The sequence below is a fragment of the Lissotriton helveticus genome, chromosome 12 (genome assembly GCF_964261635.1).
Source record: "Lissotriton helveticus chromosome 12, aLisHel1.1, whole genome shotgun sequence".
Lineage (NCBI taxonomy): Eukaryota > Metazoa > Chordata > Amphibia > Caudata > Salamandridae > Lissotriton > Lissotriton helveticus.
Window position 1 is genome coordinate 422,177,191 of NC_136073.1, and position 19,871 is coordinate 422,197,061.

General features: G+C 42.5%; 1 protein-coding gene across 2 annotated transcripts in view; it reads left to right on the top strand.

Moving 5' to 3' along the window:
• The first annotated feature begins 408 nt into the window (after positions 1 to 408).
• Positions 409 to 19,871, top strand: part of CHD9 (chromodomain helicase DNA binding protein 9) — a 2,123,706-nt gene continuing 2,104,243 nt past the window's right edge. For both annotated transcript variants that reach the window (XM_078670246.1, XM_078670247.1), the window contains exon 1: positions 409 to 801. The gene's annotated coding sequence lies outside the window, so the exon portion shown is untranslated. The remainder of the gene's footprint in view (positions 802 to 19,871) is intronic.

A 19,871-nucleotide genomic window follows, 5' to 3' on the forward strand; every position in this document is an offset into this window, starting at 1 on the left:
TTGTTATGAACTGAGTTTGTTATATATTTACCAAATTTTGGTGCTGGGCCATTTGAATTTGTTACTAAAATAGGGTGAAGTCAGATGGTTAACAATAACATAGATTTTAATGTAAACGAGCTAGCTGATGCCATTGAAATACATTGAGACTTTTGGTTTGTTCAGAGACAGCACGCGAATACCAAAACACTACTGAATTCGTAACGAAGGAAAGTTGACCGGTACAACTACATATGCTTTTGGGAGTCCTACACGTAATTGTCAGTACCGATCACAACGATAGTGCTTTATGGTTGACGCTCCCTGCAGGCGGCGCAACTATCTCAGGTGAACTTTAGCTGCGCGCTTTCTCACGAGAGCCAGCAGGTCCTGGCGTCCTGACAGCACTTCGCAGTAAGCGCGCTTCTCATTGGCTGCGGGCAAAGGGCGTCCATGTTGGCTGCTCCCCTTCCTCGCCACCACTGTATCTTTGTGTGTGTGGGGATATTACCTCCGGTGTTGTTGGGACAAGAGACTGGATACGGAGATGAAGCGCTGAAAAGAGAGCGCTCCACGCCACTAGCTGCACTGTGCAGCTTCATTCGGCGTGCACGCACGCAGCACTGGAACAGCTGCGCACTTCCCAAAGCAGCCAAAGGGGCGCGGCGGCCAATAGGAGGCCGCGATACAGTCATGCAAATGAGGCGGGCATCGCGCGAGCGGCTGGTGCTGGCAGGCCGAGCTCCTGGGAAGAGCCCCATCTCGGGGCGGCACTGCTGAACCTGGGTTCGAAGGGTGCCCGGGCCTGTTGCAGGGTTCCTGGTGAGTCAGTTTAAGGGGCTGGCGGTAAGGGTAGGAGCACATCCGCTTACACGCAGCAGTTGTTCAACTGGTGTTACTGCGGGAGGGGGGAGGGGAAGTGAGGTGTCAACGCCTCCCCCGTGGAGGGCACAGCGGGGCTGGCTAGGGAGCAGGGGGCTGGGCACTCTGCTGTTGGTGTGGGTCAGAGATGGCCCGCGCTCCAGGTGTGCAGAGTTCACAGGAAAGAGAATAGAGTGTGCTAGTTGATCATATGGGAGGTAGTGGGATCTGCTGTTTGACGGGAGTGCTACCTGTTTTTGGGACCACATGTGATCTACGTCTTGTGACAAATTATTCCGTTAGGGGTTTACGGTTAGGTGGTGGGTAGCTCTTGCATAACTGCAGTTTGACCAAGGGCGACCCTCTAGGGTCCTTTGGCTGGTGATGGGAGAGCCGTGGGTCCGTTAGGTGGTGATAATGGAAACAGTGGGACCTGCTTGCTGGTGAAGAGGGAGGCTGCGGAATATGCTTCCGGTTATTGGTTGGTGGTGTCTCATGTTGGATATGATTGGGTCTGCTCTTGTTGATGGGATTTCCTCCATGGCTCTTGCAGCTTTGCATTTGTTTATGTAATATAGCGTGATACTCTATAATTTGGACTTGAAACAGGGGTTCTGTCTGGCTGTGATATTGGATCTGTTCGGACTGTCTTAACCTTACTCCCAGTAGTCTAGCATGCATAGCTGAATGCCAAAAGAGTCATGGTGATGGGGAATTTCATGGTTGTCTGGCTCGTGGTTATGGAGAAGCTAATCCTGGGGTTTAGAGGGAATGGATCTAATCAGTGCCTGGCTCAAAATGACAGAATCGCAAGGGAGACGGGATGATGGATCTAATGCGAATTTAGCTCAAAGTGATAGTGGTCTGCTGCATCTTACGTTGGCTGGGGCAGGGTGTTGTATGCTATTGCCTCCGGTATGGAGATTAGACTCTCTTGTGAATATGCCTTATGGCTGGATTGAGGTCTGTTGCTAATGATCGCCACAGTAGCCTGACAAGGTGAAACAAGGCGGCTGTTTCCAAGCCTTGTTTACATTTATTAAACAAATTCCTCCTTGGGAGTTGTGCTTCTGATTAACAATAGAATCAGTTGCACTGATAATCCAGGAAATTAATGATTGGCTAAAGTAAAGTCCAGAATTTTAACTTTGCGGTGAGACAGGCGCCACATTCTCACTGCGTGGGTTGCTAGAGATCCTACTCTCCCTAGCTGAATCGGTAGGCTAACCAGACAATTAATGTGGAGAGCTGAGCCATTGATCAGGAATGGGCAGGAGAAGAAAACACAAGTCGAGCCATAAAATGATTTGATATGCAAATTAATTGGCTATCGTTGAGTAACAATATGCTAAATACTTTAAAATTCGTCAAGTATATTTCTCTAACATTTGAAACTGTTTCAGTTTAGTACATCCGCTAAAAGTGATCATTTCTGCCCCAGACTCGAGAATGATTTTAACCAATATTAGGAGAAGAATAAAGTGGGCGAAAATAGTGGAAAGGCCAGAGCAAGTCTCGGAGCTTTATGCTCTTATTCTTCCCATTCTAGAGGTGATGAGCGTTGCACTAAATGATGGATCCATCTATGACAATTCTTGTAAGGTTGGAAACTTACATTAACAGCTAATAAATATTCTGTCAGATGTATTCCACCCTTCTACAGCTAAGAGGCCGCAGAAGGGTATTAGTCCTAATTGGTACAACTCTGCTTGTAGAAGAGCTAAGGCTGCACTTGTTAGTTCTATTAAAAACAAAGCTACCAAGTTACTAGTTGAGACCCTGAGAGCTAATTACAAGCGCGTAATGCAGTGCGCAAGAGAGGAATGGGACCACGATAATTGGACTGGCCTATCTAATGCCCTTGCAACCAGAGATTTACGAAGATTCTGGTCCATCGTAAATAATGGCTCAGCATAGCCAGCTGCAGCTGTAGAGGCTAACATAGCTGAAGGTGTGTGGGAAGAACACTTTCGTGCACTCTACGCAGCAGGACCAACAAACCCGCAGGGAGACTTTGGGGGGTTGCCGTTAGATCAGATATGGCAATCGGACGTTATTGACCTCACGGTGAAGGAGGTCGATAACGCCATATCTAAATTTGCAACTGGGAAAGCACCGGGGCTGGATAAGCTACCGCGTGATCTTTTTAAACATCAACCCGCAATTTGGGCCCCATACCTCCTAGTAATATTTAATGCAGTCCTGAGAGGGATGCCAGTGCCTGGTACTTGGCTGGGCGCAGAGATTGTCCCGCAATTTGGGCCCCATACCTCCTAGTAATATTTAATGCAGTCCTGAGAGGGATGCCAGTGCCTGGTACTTGGCTGGGCGCAGAGATTGTCCCTATCTTCAAGAAGGGTTCACCTCTGCTCCCAGCCAACTACAGGCCGATCAGTTTGATCGATGTCCCGCAAAAAATCTTTGGAAGACTAATACTGGACCGTCTGCAGGACTGGATGGAGGCTAATTCTATACTAAGCCCATATCAGGCAGGGTTCAGAAACAAACTATCTACCATGGACCAGATTCTTCGGTTGAACATGCTATTCTGGAAGTCAGTTAAGTTTGAGGGGGGTAGCCTCTATACCGTGTTCGTAGATTTGCGAACAGCTTTTGATTTGGTCCCAAGACATAAGCTTTAGGCCGTGCTAGCTGAATTGGGTATCCCACACCACTTGTTGCACATCCTAATACGTCTACACCAGGACAACTTCGCACGGGTTAGGTGCGGAAGAAATGGCCACCTCTCAGCAAAATTCCCCGTTGACAGGGGGGTGAGACCGGGTTGTGTCTTAGCACCTACCCTGTTTTGCCTTTATGTCAACGGGGTAATTTCCCACCTAAATGGGATAAACCATACTGATGCGCCCAAACTCTCTGGCAGCAGGGTGCCGGCGATAATGTTCGCAGATGACACCCTGCTGCTTTCAAAATCCCCAATGGGGATACAGAGGGTTTTGGATGGCTTTGTGGGATTTTGTGAGGAAAGGGGTTTGGAAATCAATACTATGAAAACTAAATTTATGATTTTCAATCCCCCTGCACGGACGAGACCTAACCCGCGCATTGGTATGATCAGGCTGGAAAGAGTCCATATTTTTGAATATCTAGGGATAACCCTTAATGAAAATATGACGTGGGCCCCTCAGCAAATGAAATCTCAGCTCAGGCAATCCCAGCTCATAGGAGGCATCCTAAAACTCTCTAACAGCTCCACAATAAAACCTATTCGACCCGTTGTGGAGATCTACACAACAAAAGTGAGAGGGGCTGTCACCTATGGGGGTGAGCTTTGGGGGCATGCCTGCATTCCGGCGATTGTTGTCGCAGAAAACAAATTCCTAAGGCAACTGCTGACGCTTCCCACTAGCTCCCCCCTGCTACTTATTAGATTGGATATGGGTCTTAGACCGATTAATGAGGTGGTGGGCTTGAAGCCTTTAATGTTTTGGAGGAGATTATGGAGTATCCCTGAGCTCTCTGATTACAGACAGGAATTATTCGAAATTTTAAATACAACTAATGCGGGGAAAATTCCTTGGCTAGCTTATATCAAAGATGAATTTATCAAGCTGGGCCTCCCGCAAATGTGGTATAATCCTAAAATAGCTTGCCCTAGAATCCCACGAAAAAGTCTGTCCATGAAAGTAAATTAACTTCCTCGGTATCTAGTACTCATAGCGGCACTTTAACGGATTGTTTTTTAAAGATAAAAGATTTTTATCATTTTGAGACTGTCCTAGATGTTATCTTCCCGGTCTTTACAAGAAAGCTGTATTTGCAGTGGAGGTACGGTACACTACCAACCAGAGCCTTCACATGCAATTAATTGGTCTCCATCTGCTTTGAAAAATTGTCCCAACTGCAGTTGTGATATTGAGTGAAGTACATATCATGTTCTTTTGCCCTGCATATCGGAGAATGAGAAGGTACTGGCGGGTGCCCTTGTGTAAAAACATGCGAATCACACATTGTATGCAAGCCCTCCGCATTCTTAAAACGGATTTGTCATCTGTAGTTGTTTTTGCTGTTGCAAAATATCTGGCGGCGGTGTGGCTCAAACGCAGGGGCGTGCTAAATACCATTTAAAATTGCTAATGCACATGCACTTTATAAGGAAATCTATTCAATTGATTTTTGTAGAGGCCACTGACTGTTGTGTATCTGAAACTGAATACTGTTTTAATGTTTTTTAACGCAATGACAAATGTTTTTTTTTATGACTGGATGTTTGTCTTTTATGGCATGTACTGCCGAAATAAAGATTAATATGATGATAATTTCTAAATATTAACTTTAAAATATACATGAAGCACATAGCCAAAAGTGAGATCATTAGAAACTGGAAATCCCAGGGGGGACTAGGGGTGGAGTGGCGGAAGAAGGAATATACAAGATGGGCGACATACGAGGGAGAAGTAAGATTGGGCGAAGCCAGACGAGGTATGGGATCCCTAGAAACAGCAGGAGCTTGGGCAGCATTGTTGACACTACTGAAGTACCCACCTAATGAAGAGCGCGAAGAAGTGCAGGGCGAGACCATGGGAGATGGAGCTGTACCCCTTGCGTATGGCCAATATTGTTGTAAATGGAACAAAATTAATTTCCATTAAACAATATCCTGAAAGGTTTTTTTATTTTTTTTAAAAGGGCACACCCTGAACCGATTGGCTTGAAAGTGCTTTCATGTGTGAGCTACAAGAAAAGCACGACAAAGTGAAGTAATGTGATTTGTCTAAGATCACATAATTGTTTAAGTGGGAAGCAGGTCTGGAATCTAGGCTTCCCAGTTGCACATTTTGTAGTTTAGGTACTTGACTGACATTTTCTTCTTTGTCCCTTTTGTCAGTTTATTAGAAGATAAATAAGAAACTATGTTAAAGTGATTGATTATATGTTAAATCAAAGGTGTTTGACCTACATCCATGAGAGCCAGGTTCCTGCTAGCTGTTCAGGAAAGCCACTGACTATGTAAATGTGATCCATTCATACCTATTTTATGTACTTTTATCTTGATTGGATATCCTGAAAACTGTGAATTGATCCAGCCTTCATGGGTCTGTTCTGGGCACCCCTTGTTAAACCAACCTGATAGAAACAGTTTTCTTAAACAGAAAAAAGTTAAGGGTAGGCCGGTTGCTCTTGATTTGTTAACATCACTGGATTCCTCTGACTTAAAAACGATTTCAAGGGGTGCTCAACGCCTCAGTGAAGGTAATTACACCTATGAACAAAACAATGAGATGTCAAGAAATGGACTCTCCAGCCACTGCAAGACTTCAGTAAATGATAAAGGAAAGTGGAGGGCAGACCTGGATATTCGGCCTGATCCAGGCACCTGCCTTGCTTGCTCACCTATTATGATTATTATTAATCTTTATTCGATTATGCATCATAATCATAAAAGATAGGAACATACAGCATACAAACACAGTAAAACATTAAAAACCCTATTAAGCGCAATACAGTACAAATGCTCTTCTATAAATACCTGTATAATTTGTAACTCTTTAGGGCACCAGCACTAACACTGGCATGGACTGGATTGGGGAAGGGGTAACTGGGTGCAGATGGCTTTGGGATTTCTCTGCCATAACACTGACAAGTAATTAGCACCAGAAGAGTTCAAAATGTAAGGCACGTGTGAGTTGAATTGAAAAACTTGCAACATCTTATCCAGCAAGATTTGGTAAATTATCGAGCAGCTCAAATGTAAATGATTTATTTTTTACATGAAATGAATAAGGGCACACACTCCAAACTAGGATTCTGTGGTGCCTTAAAGTTCAGTTTGGCACCAACAGTAAAGACACATTTAAGACCTTTCAAGATGTAGGCATTTTTCTTTCAGGTCACAGCTCAAAAAATGTTCTGAAGGAAGGGCTCATATAAGTTCTGACTGGCAGCTGAATGGAGATGGTCAAAATAGGCTATTTCTTGGGGTGTCCTTCCTCTGGTAGCATCAAGCTATTTGTCACTGAATGAAGCAGTCGGGTGTAAGTTTGCAGTTTCTGTGACCTATACAGAGGTACTGGAACCTCGGACTTTAATTAGAGAATCCTTAATCAGAGAGGTTCACAGACAGAGGGCACTGCTCCTAGCCATTAGCGCAGTAGTAATTTCAACCCAGAGGAATGGTTGGCTCCAGAAACTTCTCACTGTGCAGAAAATTGCCTCAACATAGGAAGTGTGTGAGAAGAATTTAGAAGGCCCGGTGATGTAAGAGCTCACAATTCTATGCACATGGGTATGTTTCTATTGTTGGAACACAGGAACAGGAGGGCAATATGGTAGTTGTATACTTGATAAATGAGGATGTCACGGTTTTTGAGGGAGTTTTAAAGATAACTTCCTGGTCTTAGTCTTGTTGGGTGACTTCAGTTTAGTGTAATGGTGATTGGTGTATCTCATGGGGGCAGGTGTCATGAACTCAGCAGTTCTCCATGAGAGTTGGTGGGGGCTGGAAATTGATGATAATGGTGGTTTGTCACTTCGTGATGAGTCGTACTGTGGCACATGTTGATAAAAAATAATCACAGGCACGCATTAGTGGTGGATTTCAGGTTGTTGCCTCATTGTGATGCAAGTGATGGGCTGCTACATTGTTATGGGGGCAAGCTATAACTGAAAGTCATAGGGTCTAATATATGTTGGTAGTGATATGAGAATCCTGTCTAGTTCACTTACTGAACATATTTTGTTATGATTCATGTTGATGATCAATCCTATTTTCTATAATGCCCTACTCCATGTACTCAGAGATGCCAGTCTGGCATCATGTACAGGCATCCTACATGCCATATCAGATCTCATTGAGGGCCTGAAGAAATATGATCACATCACCCACATCCTCCTGGAATTACTTTGCCCTCCCCCAAACCCCTTGCTGGCCTGCACCATCTTCAAAACCAGCTGGAGCAATTACGAAGCCATCACAACCAGTATCCCCGTTTGCCTTACAAACAAGCTCGCCATTTCCTGTTGGTTCTCGGCACACCAGCAGCCAGGACGCGTCATACTGCAGACTACAAAGTGTAAAAAAAAGAAATCGTGAAATTTAAGTTGTCAAGCCTTTTCAGTCTAATGGACCCATGACCTGGAACATACCAATATCCACCAGGACTACCCAAACATAGCTCCAATTCAGGGAAGAGTTGAAGACTCGCCTCTCTAAAGAACGTGACCTAATAATGCACAAACCATCCACAACCCATATTCCTCTCCTATTACCTGTTGTCTTTATGCCCATGTTAGTGCTCTGCAATACAACATACATAATTGCATATATACGTTATGTGGCTAAGGTGTATTGCTTATTTTATTGGGGTATATGGCGATGGTAGATTTCAAGAGTCTAGTTTATGCTGATTGCAAGCCAGGCTTGTATACATGGTGAATCTGAGTCTGGTTATTGACGATGGTCTGTGTCCAGCAGGCTGGCAGTTGGTGATTAAGGTTTATTTAAGGTCTAGTGCAAGGTGGTGGTTGGTTTCATGGAACCTGGCAAACAGTGTTGGTGCTGTCATGGATATTTGATGCATGGTGGTTAACTTATAGTGATTTGGTGCCTTTGGACGAGAGAGATGTGGATCTTAAATATAGTGATCTGGATCTCATGGGGGTTGAGAAGGAGGTGCTGGTGAACTACTGGATTCTGGTTTATGAGGAATCGTGCAGATTTGGGATCTCTGGGTGCATACCCTAGTGATAAATATCTCATGGGGGTTTAGTACATGGTCATATGGAATCTGGTAGGGATTTACTGCATGCTTTTGGGGGATTCCTAGCTGTTCCAATATTTGTTTAGTGGGGTTGCCACAGGTGCCTGTTTCCTAAGGATGGCGTTTATGTGATCTAACAAGTGACTGGCGTTTTATCAGGATGATTTGTTTAGCAAAATTATGATATCTGATGCATGGCAATGTGTACTATTATTTGGATTGGGTGGTGGGATATTTCTTGGTTGTTTAGTATCTTTTATTAGCAGTGTACTGCATTTTGATGATGAGTGATCCTCTTGGGTGTTGTGAAGGTATGAGGCCCCGGTTTTATTTATTTTTTTGTTTTCATTAAAGCCATGTTAATTTTATTAATATGTTACAAAGTAGTTAAACACAGCACCACTCAGTGATCCACGTCATAGACTATCTCAATTTGCTGTTTGATAAACAGGGCATTGCTGATTGATTCAGTACAATTATTCAGTCAGGGATATCCACTTAGCACTCCATTTGGAAAGGGAGAACATATAGGAAATGCAATTCAGTCATGAATACCATCACCGTTTTCCAACTCTACTGCATTTTAAATGTAAAAAATGTTATTTTTATAGTGTTAGTCGTCTAAGGGATTCCTGCAAAATATATTCCTCACCTAGTTACTACTTAAAAATACTACACTGCTTATATAGGCAGCATACTCTTCCTTAGATCCAGTTTGAGGTAACTGGTTCAGGTGAATGTTATTGCATTTTCTTTGAGTTCATGTAGTATTCCTTCCCTCACTTCCATTGAGGTCTGTTTATTAGTTCTTAAAGCTCTTGTGTGTAGGAAAGCTATCTTGTGGCCAATCTTATTACATCAAATCTCCAAGATGCCAGTGGCAGTACTTTCCGGAAACTTCCATCCCACGTTTGGCCAGTACTAGTGATGGCTCGGCAAATTTACTGGTATAGTTACTGTAAGGAATTGTGTTGTTGGTTGAGAGGGGTGAAACCCTACTCGAGCAACGACCACGATTCTTGTCAGGGTGAACCAAAAAAAAGTAACAAAATTAACCTGTGCTTAACTCTAGTAGCTTGGCCCTAAAGCATTCCGGTTTAACTTGGAGGCAATGTGTAAAGAATTTATGCCGCACTTAAACAGTAATAAAGTGAAAACACAACACAAGAAAATCCCACACCAATTTGAAAAATACAGTACATTTGAATAAACTATTTGACACCAAAATGACAAAAATCCAATCCGCAGAACCGGAGATATGGAGTTTTAAATGTTTAGATAAACATTAGTGCTTAAAATCAAAAAGCGCCAACTGTGTTCAACGGGTTGCGAAGGACCAGGATAATATCACAAGCTCAGGTTGACAAAAATGGAGCGTTGGTCCGATACAGAGAGCAGGTTAGACCCACTGAGAACTGTACCTTATGTGCTTGATGTGGGGCATTTTGCCTCAGTCATGGTTCCGAGGTGCGATGTGGGGTCCTATGTCAAGATGCACTCCGTAGCGTCGGTTCCAATGAGCGATGCAGAGTCCTGTGTCTAGATGTTTTGCACAGCACCTGTTCCGATAAGCGATGCAGAGGCTTGCGTCGCGCTGCAAAAGCTGTGTTGGGATACGTTGGTTCTGATGGGGACCACACTGGGCTGGCAGAGGGCCTTTATTCCCCCCGCTCCCACTCCCCATGGTCCTGGACTGGGAGGGAAATCACTTGGAGGGGGGGAGGAAAGAGGGGGGGAGTGGTCCGACTCAAAGCAGGCAGAATCCAGGTGCAGGTTTCAAGGCGGTTAGAGCTTGTTGTGTCCCTATAGCTCAGAACAGGAGGCCAGCCAACTAATCCTTGGAGTCACTCTAGTAGTCCTGGGTTCAAGGTGCAGGTCCTGTCCTTCTTCCTCAGGTAGCAGGACAGCAGAGCAGTCTTTCTTGCAGGCAGAGCAGCTGGGCAGTCCTCCATGCAGCAGAGCAGTCCTCCTTCTAAGACTTCCACAGGTCCAGTAGTGCGCTCAAGAATTGGTGTGAGGGTTCCTTTTTATACCCGTTGTGAACTTTAAAGTGGGAGAAGCTTCTGGAGTTCCCCTTCCTCCCCCACAGGGGTTTCCGGAATTTCCTGCCTCCCTGCCCTAGTCCCAGTCTGTCTGGGGACACAATAGGCTAGTGTGGAGTCCTCTGTGTTTGATTTGGGCCAGTATCATGCAACCCAGGAACAGGCTGCAGGCACCAAATAGGACAAGAAAATGACAACTTTCTAAAAGGAGCATTATCAGAATTGTGATTTAAAATCGGACTGTACCATTATAGAGGGTTTTAAATTGCAATTATGTATCATTAAAGTGGCTTTAAATTACAATTCATCACACTAATCATTACTTTCCTACCTGCTCCCAGTCAAAAGTTATCACTTATTAAATGTAATAACGTAACCCAATATTATCCCATGGGAGAAGTAGACTTTTTAATAGTGAAAAAACGAATTTGAGGATTTTTACTACCAGGGCATGTAAAAGTACATGTCACGCTGTATTTAAAAAGCGGATCTTGCCTTATGGGCTGTTCAGTGCCCACCTTAGGGGTGACATATTTATTAAAAAGGTTTAGGCCAGGCAGGAGGTTTATATCGCCAGTTCGCATTGGCGGCTTAAAACTGCCAACAAGCTGCATTAGCAGGCTTGAGACATGTTTAAAAGAGTTACTCCATTAGGTGGCACAAGGAGTGCTGCAGGCCCACTAACAGCATTTCATTTACCAATCATGGTTGTGTGGCATACCACTTTACGAGGGACTTATGAGTAAATTAGTTATGCCAATGAGGTGTAAGCCAGTTTTACCATGTTTTAGAGAGTGAGCACAAGCACTTTATCTCTGGTTAGCAGTGTTAAAGTGCTAAGAGTCCCAAGGCCAACAAAAACAAACAGAAAAAAATAGGAGGGTTGAAGGCAAAATGTTTGGATGTGAACCTGCAGAGGGGTTCAAGTCCATTCCATCAGACACCTCTCAGGAGACTGCGATATGGGTGTTTAAGGACGTTCTGATCTGTGACACCAACTTTTCCCAAACGTTTGTGAGCTCTGGGAACTTCCAGGTCACAATAAAGATGTGAGCCTCAGATGAATAGTATCTAGGGTAGTTGCCATATGTATTGTCAAATATCTTACAAAAGTGAAAAGTGTGCATGGCGGATATAATTGAAGTCCGCTGCGCCTCCTCCGCTAAGGCGGAGGAGCGTCTCCTCACTGGAAAAATAAAAAGATAACCATGTTATTCTCATTTTATTTTTTGCTAGTGGCTCTGTGGGGATAGGGCTGGGCTGACCAGAGCAGGGGGAGTAGTGATGGGCACTTTCTAAGTGTGCATGTCCCTGGACCGGAAACAAGCTTCCGAGGACCGGTTTCTGGCATTCCAGCCGTCTTCAGCCCGGCTTGCTTGAATCCAGTGGCAAAGTGAGCAAAGAACTCACGTCTGAGCATACCCTGCCACACTTATGGCGGCCAAAGCGGTACAAAAGGGGGTGGTGATGGAATGCCAGAAACCGGTCCTCGGAAGCTTGTTTCCGGTCCAGGGAAGGCATGGCGTGGCAGTTCGGGCTGGACTGTTCCCATGAGGCACAGGGTCAGACTGATTTGCATATAGCCATGTCTGAACTGGGGTGGCAGAGTGGGCTAAAGAACGGTGATGGATCAAACCCAGATCTTTTGACTGGGTGTGAGTGTTTGATTGGTTCAGATGCTCTGTCCATCACCACCCCCTTTTGTACCGTTATGCTAGTGACAGCAGCATCATGATTGGCTAGGGGAGCACTTCCTACTTCCTGCATAGTGGACAGAAGGACGGAGGAGAGACGGCCGCTGGGAAGGTAAGTTACATTTTTCTTTTATCCCCCCCTGTCGTTTTTTTTTTTTTTTTTTTTTTTTTTTTTTGGTTGTTGTTGTAACCCCCCCCCCCCCCCCCCCCCCACCACTACTAACACGTAGCAGCTGCTACTGTTTGAAGTGTATCAGTTTAACTCCACTGTTGCTAGAGACATAAGTTACATATGAAGCTGCTTTGTTTCACTCTTCAGCTCCAACTTACCAGCTTGTGCCCTTTTTGTCTGGGTATTGGCAATCACAAAGGGATTCCCATAGTCTCCATCAATATACAGTATGATGTGGTAAATGCGCTCAGAAAAATGATCTTGAACAACCTGTGTTGTTACTGTTCAGATAACTGTTGAGATATGCTTTTTGGTATTAACTATAGGTCATGCCAAGTCAACCATGGAAACAAAAGAAATGGTTTAGGTTATAAAATATGACGTGCAGTGAGGTGTAGGCTGTGCCAGTTCTAACATGTTTAAGACTAGTCTATAGTTCACTTTTCAGTGCTATCTGCTGTTTATTTTCCCTATCTCAATCTTCACTAATTTCACCCCCCTAAAAAATTGCAAAACAAACTTTAGATGCTAAGTTGATTGGCAACAAAATCACCTCGGCTAAGAAACCTCCCTCCCAAGTACTACATTGTGTGCGGTCCTTTTTGTTCTGTATCTAGCAATGGAAATAACCTTGAGATAACGAGGGTTGTGAAAATGTAGCAAATCCAAGACCACAGCTGCCATTGAGTAAGCTTACTGAATTATAGATCTCCGCAACAAGTGCATTTTTGAGTGTGAAGAAAGTGCTGTTGCCAATGAAGTATTGTCAAAGCTGGTCAGTTTTGCCTTTTGACTTAGTCGTTTTGCCAATATTTTTTGCTGATTCTCTGTAGCATTGACAAAAAGAGGTATGCTTTTTGCTGATGCATGGAGGCATCAGAAAAAAAGACGTGATGAAGCAAAAACACACATGAGCACATGCACATCATGATGCAGTAGCAACCATGTTGTGTAAGAGCTTCCACCTGTGATGACGTGCTCTGCACTCACTTCTAACTAATGTCGCAAGCACCATTTTACTTAACTGATTCAGTATCACAGCTGCCACTTATAGCAGGAAATTAAAAGTAAAAGCTACCTGGCCCTCCAAAAATTAAAAATACAATATTTTTTAAGTCACAATGGATGGGGGCGCTTGTGGGTGGGAGAGTGGGAAGCAAGCAGTGAGGAGTATGGGCGGGAGAAACGGGTGGCCTTTAACCTTTCGAGGGGAAGTAGATGCAACACTAAAATGGAAAAAAGCTAGGGTGGTGGGAGAAGATTGGGGTGTGGGGATTAGGGTGTAACAGGGAACACGTCTGGCAGGAGGCTTATAGTGAAAAGGAGAAACAGTACTCCTGTAGGAGAGCTGGGAGGGGGAATAAAAGAGTAACAGAGCGAGTGGAGGGGTTGCTTATTTGAGCGATGAAGCACACAAGAGCAAAAAACACATGCACTCTTATGGAGCGTTTAAAGAAAAAAAGGTACCTAAATGTCAATACACAACAATCTTTTTCATTTTCTTCAAAGGATATATAAAGTTTTATTTCCAATTTATCATTTCTTTTTTATTTTAATCTTTTTTCATAATTATTCAGTATTAAATTCATAGACAATTTTATAGTTCATACAAAAGAGAAAAAAACACAATAAATTGAATACAATATATAGCAATATACAAAAAATTCAATTCACCCAAATAGTTATGCCCCTGGTAGCTAACAAGCTGTCAAAACATTCACACCCAATCATACCCTCACTACATACGTAGCCACAACATCTGAAAAAAGGAAACTGAATCCAAGTTGGCAGAGACCCCCTGCCAATCTACAGGTCTCCGATCACAGTATGAGACCCCGCACTTGGTCGACGCGCATTTCGACGGCGCAAGGCCACCTTCCTCATGACCTCTTCCAGATAACCAAACCCATATGACCAGGGGACCTAAAATATATACAATAAATACAGTCACCATATATAATCCTAAATAGAGAGCAACAATGTGTACACCAATTCGTATCATGGCTAGGAAATAACAACACCACCCCACGTGACCACCCAACATTAAGAACCTCAAGAGGAAAGGATTCACCCAGAATGAGGGAAGAAATAGATCAAAAACAGAGGGTATAACCGTATCATAGCAATGGAGATTCATAATTCATCTTCCTAATATCGCTATTTATTTCCAAAGATCTCACATAGTGAGCGCGCTCCACATTGTTGATTAACACTAAGGTACTTACGTTAAAAACAACAGATTACTAATTCTTGTCCATTAGGGAGGGTTTCAACAAATAAACTATGTATGATTCTGAATATCCCAGATCAGAAGGATTCCACTGTGGCTCCCTAAAAATCAAGAGATCAAAGTAACTACCATGATCTCCATGTTGTTTGTGCAGTCACAATTAAGATCTAGATATTAAGGCTTCTCTTACCCCCAACAGAGAGATTTTGTTTACTCTGGTATGGATTTTACTGAAGGATCGTATCGAATATCCTCGCCGGTTCAGGTCGTGACATTCCCCTCAGCTAGAAAAAATGGTTATAGGGGAATGAGGTCTATCCATATCTCCAAGGTTGTCTCGTGTCTATGAATGTGTACGATAGACTAAACCAACCTTTTTATTTTGTAATTCAGAAGTATCGTCCTCTTCCGTCCAAAACTTCAGTCTCTTTCCGATCGATTGTGAGGCTATGCCTTCCAATGTATTCGAATTTCCTATTATAAGAAAATCGATATCTTAACCTACATGTTTAAAAATAGGTCGCGTGTTCGAAAAAAGACCCTGTTACTAAATGCCAAAATGCTTATATCTTGGTCATAGTATCAAAAGTGACCAAAGTCAATAAAATAACTCGCATAAATACTTATCTAAATATGCAAGTAGGTCTCATAGATATACAGGGCGAGAACAGATATTATATATTTCGGAGTCACTTATTTTTAGCGTGAACACCCAAGATACAGATGATGCGACTATTATATCACCGACTGGGAATCATATCTTTGTGCTTACACACACCCGAGGCAGAGTGCACGACAAACTATAAGTTCCCATAACATGCATTCCTCTATATGCACATGTAAGCTCTGGTTACTGAGAGGGGAGAGACTACCGTTGACATTACATTAACATAATGAAACGTCTATACAAAAGATTTTCTCCTTTAAAAACCCATCTCCTATTGTTAGTAAGTCGAACAAAGTTTCTAAGATGTTACTAAAAGGGTGCAGAATATTTAGCCGACTACCACCCCTTATACTCTAATATGCCGTGCATAACGTACAACATGTTCGTACTTATTTGATTCCACAGTGATTGCAGGCCAACGTGTACTCCAGCTACGTAGCACGATTTAAGATGACAAACGCCAAGAGTAGCTGTGTTTTTAAACACTGGGAGTACGTGGGAATTCCCGCGATAACAAATCACCGCCGGAAGAGGATGTAATTAAAGTAACATCTACAATGAAATGGCCCCGTTTTTTGGAAATATATCTATTTGGAAACGCTTTATAGATGATATTTTTTTTATTTGGAGAGGACCTGTTGACATGCTACAGGCATTTGTTCTTTGGCTTAATGCCAGCGACACGAATCTTAAGTTCACAGTGAATTATAGCCACTCTCAAGTCCATTTGTTAGACATCAGAATTGATGGTACTAGTGGACAACTTAAAGTGAGTCTCTTCAGGAAAGCCACGGCAAATAATACAATTTTACGATTTGATAGTTACCACCCTAACTGCCAAAGGGAATCCATTCCCTTTGGTGAGTTTCTATGTATTCGCCGTAATTGCACAGACATGGCTGCCTTCCATGAACATGGAGATGCGTTAAAAGACAGGCTTCTGAAGAGGGGCTATCCTCATCGACTTGTACGACACTCTTACAAAAGAGCGAAGTACTATAATAGAGAAGCACTGTTACAGTGGTCGAAGCGCTTGAACCAGAATCAGATCACATGTGTGATAAACCATTCAACCCTTAACTTCAAAATCAGGAATATCATAAATAAAAACTGGAGAATTCTGAACTCGGATGAGAATGTTCCCCCTATGCCATTACCCATGTTAGCCTACAGAAGAAACAAGAATCTTAAAGATATGTTGGTTCATACACGTCAGGTTAAAAAATCACCCCTAGACGGCCAGCTATCCATTACAGGCTTACCGGTCATACTGGGTAATCACAGATGTGGTTCCTGCCATGCCTGTGATTCAGCAATGATATCTGATATAATCATTTATAATGACAAAAAAATCAACCTACGCCACTTAACCAATTGTCGTAGCAGCAATGTCATATAAAATTTATGTCTTTGCGGGCTGGCTTATGTAGGAGAAACAGGCCGTGAATTTCGCCTACGATTCAGCGAACACAAGTCCGCAATCAGAACTAAAAAAATGATGGCACCATTGGTCCAACATTGCTTGAATATGAACCATAGTGAACAGGAACTGAAATGGTTTATTTTAGAGAAAGTGCAACCCAAATTAGGTCAGCCAATAGAAATCACACGTAAAAAACGTGAAACCTTCTGGATTTACCATCTTGATTGTATCAAGCGTGGCCTGAATGAAGAGATAGCTTGGTATGTCACGAAATAGATGTTGCCAACTTATACATAGCTGTTATCTGTCATTCCAGCATCTGGGTTGTGTATTCATTTATGGTTACACTGTTTTTCTCTCATCAAGTTGACACTGTTTAAACGTGATATGCACAAATCATATTGTGTGAATTGCCTCTTCCTTAAGCGTATGTCCATGATGGCAACGCTCATTTTCACCATATATTAGTTTGTACAGTTTCTGTTAACCTTTTTAAATGTCAGATGTATCCCATTGGCATATATGTGATCTGCATGAGTGCCCATATACGGTTTGATTTTCAAATTGCTATTTCCTCTATCATAATGTCTTACATATGACATCGCTATTGTATGGTTATAATACGTGACGCATGACTACTTGTCACTTATACTTAGTTCTAAACTTGGGGCGTGTAATACATGAAGACTTCAAATCATTAAATATTTAGGATTTCTAATATTTATCAAGAGACAACTTATATCCCTCGCTTGTTGTTTCTCCAAACATCGCCAAGCATCGCCAATTGTTACATATATACATGTTATACAATGCTTGGATTGCGTCTATTTTCACTGCTGCCGTAGGGAATGTAGCCCGTCTTTTATGTTTAGTCTTCTTTTACTTTAATGACATCCTCTTCCGGCGGTGATTTGTTATCGCGGGAATTCCCACGTACTCCCAGTGTTTAAAAACACAGCTACTCTTGGCGTTTGTCATCTTAAATCGTGCTACGTAGCTGGAGGACACGTTGGCCTGCAATCACTGTGGAATCAAGTAAGTACGAACATGTTGTACGTTATGCACGCCATATTAGAGTATAAGGGGTGGTAGTCGGCTAAATATTCTGCGCCCTTTTAGTAACATCTTAGAAACTTTGTTCGACTTACTAACAATAGGAGATGGGTTTTTAAAGGAGAAAATCTTTTGTATAGACGTTTCATTATGTTAATGTAATGTCAACGGTAGTCTCTCCCCTCTCAGTAACCAGAGCTTACATGTGCATATAGAGGAATGCATGTTACGGGGACTTATAGTTTGTCGTGCACTCTGCCTCGGGTGTGTGTAAGCACAAAGATATGATTCCCAGTCAGTGATATAATAGTCGCATCATCTGTATCTTGGGTGTTCACGCTAAAAATAAGTGACTCCGAAATATATAATATCTGTTCTTGCCCTGTATATCTATGAGACCTGCTTGCATATTTAGATAAGTATTTATGCGAGTTATTTTATTGACTTTGGTCACTTTTGATACTATGACCAAGATATAAGCATTTTGGCATTTAGTAACAGGGTCTTTTTTCGAACACGCGACCTGTTTTTAAACATGTAGGTTAAGATATCGATTTTTCTTATAATAGGAAATTCGTATACATTGGAAGGCATAGCCTCACAATCGATCGGAAAGAGACTGAAGTTTTGGACGGAAGAGGACGATACTTCTGAATTACAAAATAAAAAGGTTGGTTTAGTCTATCGTACACATTCATAGACACGAGACAACCTTGGAGATATGGATACACCTCATTCCCCTATAACCATTTTTTCTAGCTGAGGGGAATGTCACGACCTGAACCGGCGAGGATATTCAATATGATCCTTCAGTAAAATCCATACCAGCGTAAACAAAATCTCTCTGTTGGGGGTAAGAGAAGCCTTAATATCTAGATCTTAATTGTGACTGCACAAACAACATTGAGATCATGGTAGTTACTTTGATCTCTTGATTTTTAGGGAGCCACAGTGGAATCCTTCTGATCTGGGATATTCAGAATCATACATGGTTTATTTGTTGAAACCCTCCCTAATGGGCAAGAATTAGTAATCTGTTGTTTTTAACGTAAGTACCTTAGTGTTAATCTACAATGTGGAGCACGCTCACTATGTGAGATCTTTGGAAATAAATAGCGATATTAGGAAGATGAATTATGAATCCCCATTGCTATGATACTTGTATACCTTCTGTTTTGATCTATTTCTTCCCTCATTCTGGGTGAGTCCTTTCCTCTTGAGGTTCTTAATGTTGGGTGGTCACGTGGGGTGGTGTTATTTCCTAGCCAGGGTACGAATTGGTGTACACATTGTTGCTCTCTATTTAGGATTATATATGGTGACTGTATTTATTGTATATATTTTAGGTCCCCTGGTCATATGGGTTTGGTTATCTGGAAGAGGTCCTGAGGAAGGTGACCTTGTGCCGCCGAAACGCGCGTCGACCAAGTGCGGGGTCTCGTACTGTGATCTGAGACCTGTAGATTGGCAGGGGGTCTCTGCCAACTTGGATTCAGTTTACTTTTTTCAGATGTTGTGGCTATGTATGTAGTGAGGGTATGATTGGGTGTGAATGTTGTGACCGCTTGTTAGCTACCAGGGGCATAACTATTTTGGTGAATTGAATTTTTTGTATATTGCTATATATTGTATTCCCTTTATTGTGTTTTTTTCTCTTTTGTATGAACTATAAAATTGTCTATGAATTTAATACTGAATAATTATGAAAAAAGATTAAAATAAAAAAGAAATGATAAATTGGAAATAAAACTTTATATATCCTTTGAAGAAAATGAAAAAGATTGTTGTGTATTTGTCACCTACATTTTATAAAAAATTGCATACATACCTGTATTGAAATATTGTGGCCACTGAGGGAAAACTGTTCTCCTTGCTGTGTCTTTTCATTCCCCTCATTTCCCTGGCCGTATTCAATTCTGAGGGGGTCTCATTAAACTTGCTATCACCTATTGTCGATAAACACTGCTGTTCCCAGGTCCCCAACCTCTGCCAGGTTCCTCCGTGCAGCAGCGCCCTGCACATCTTTAGT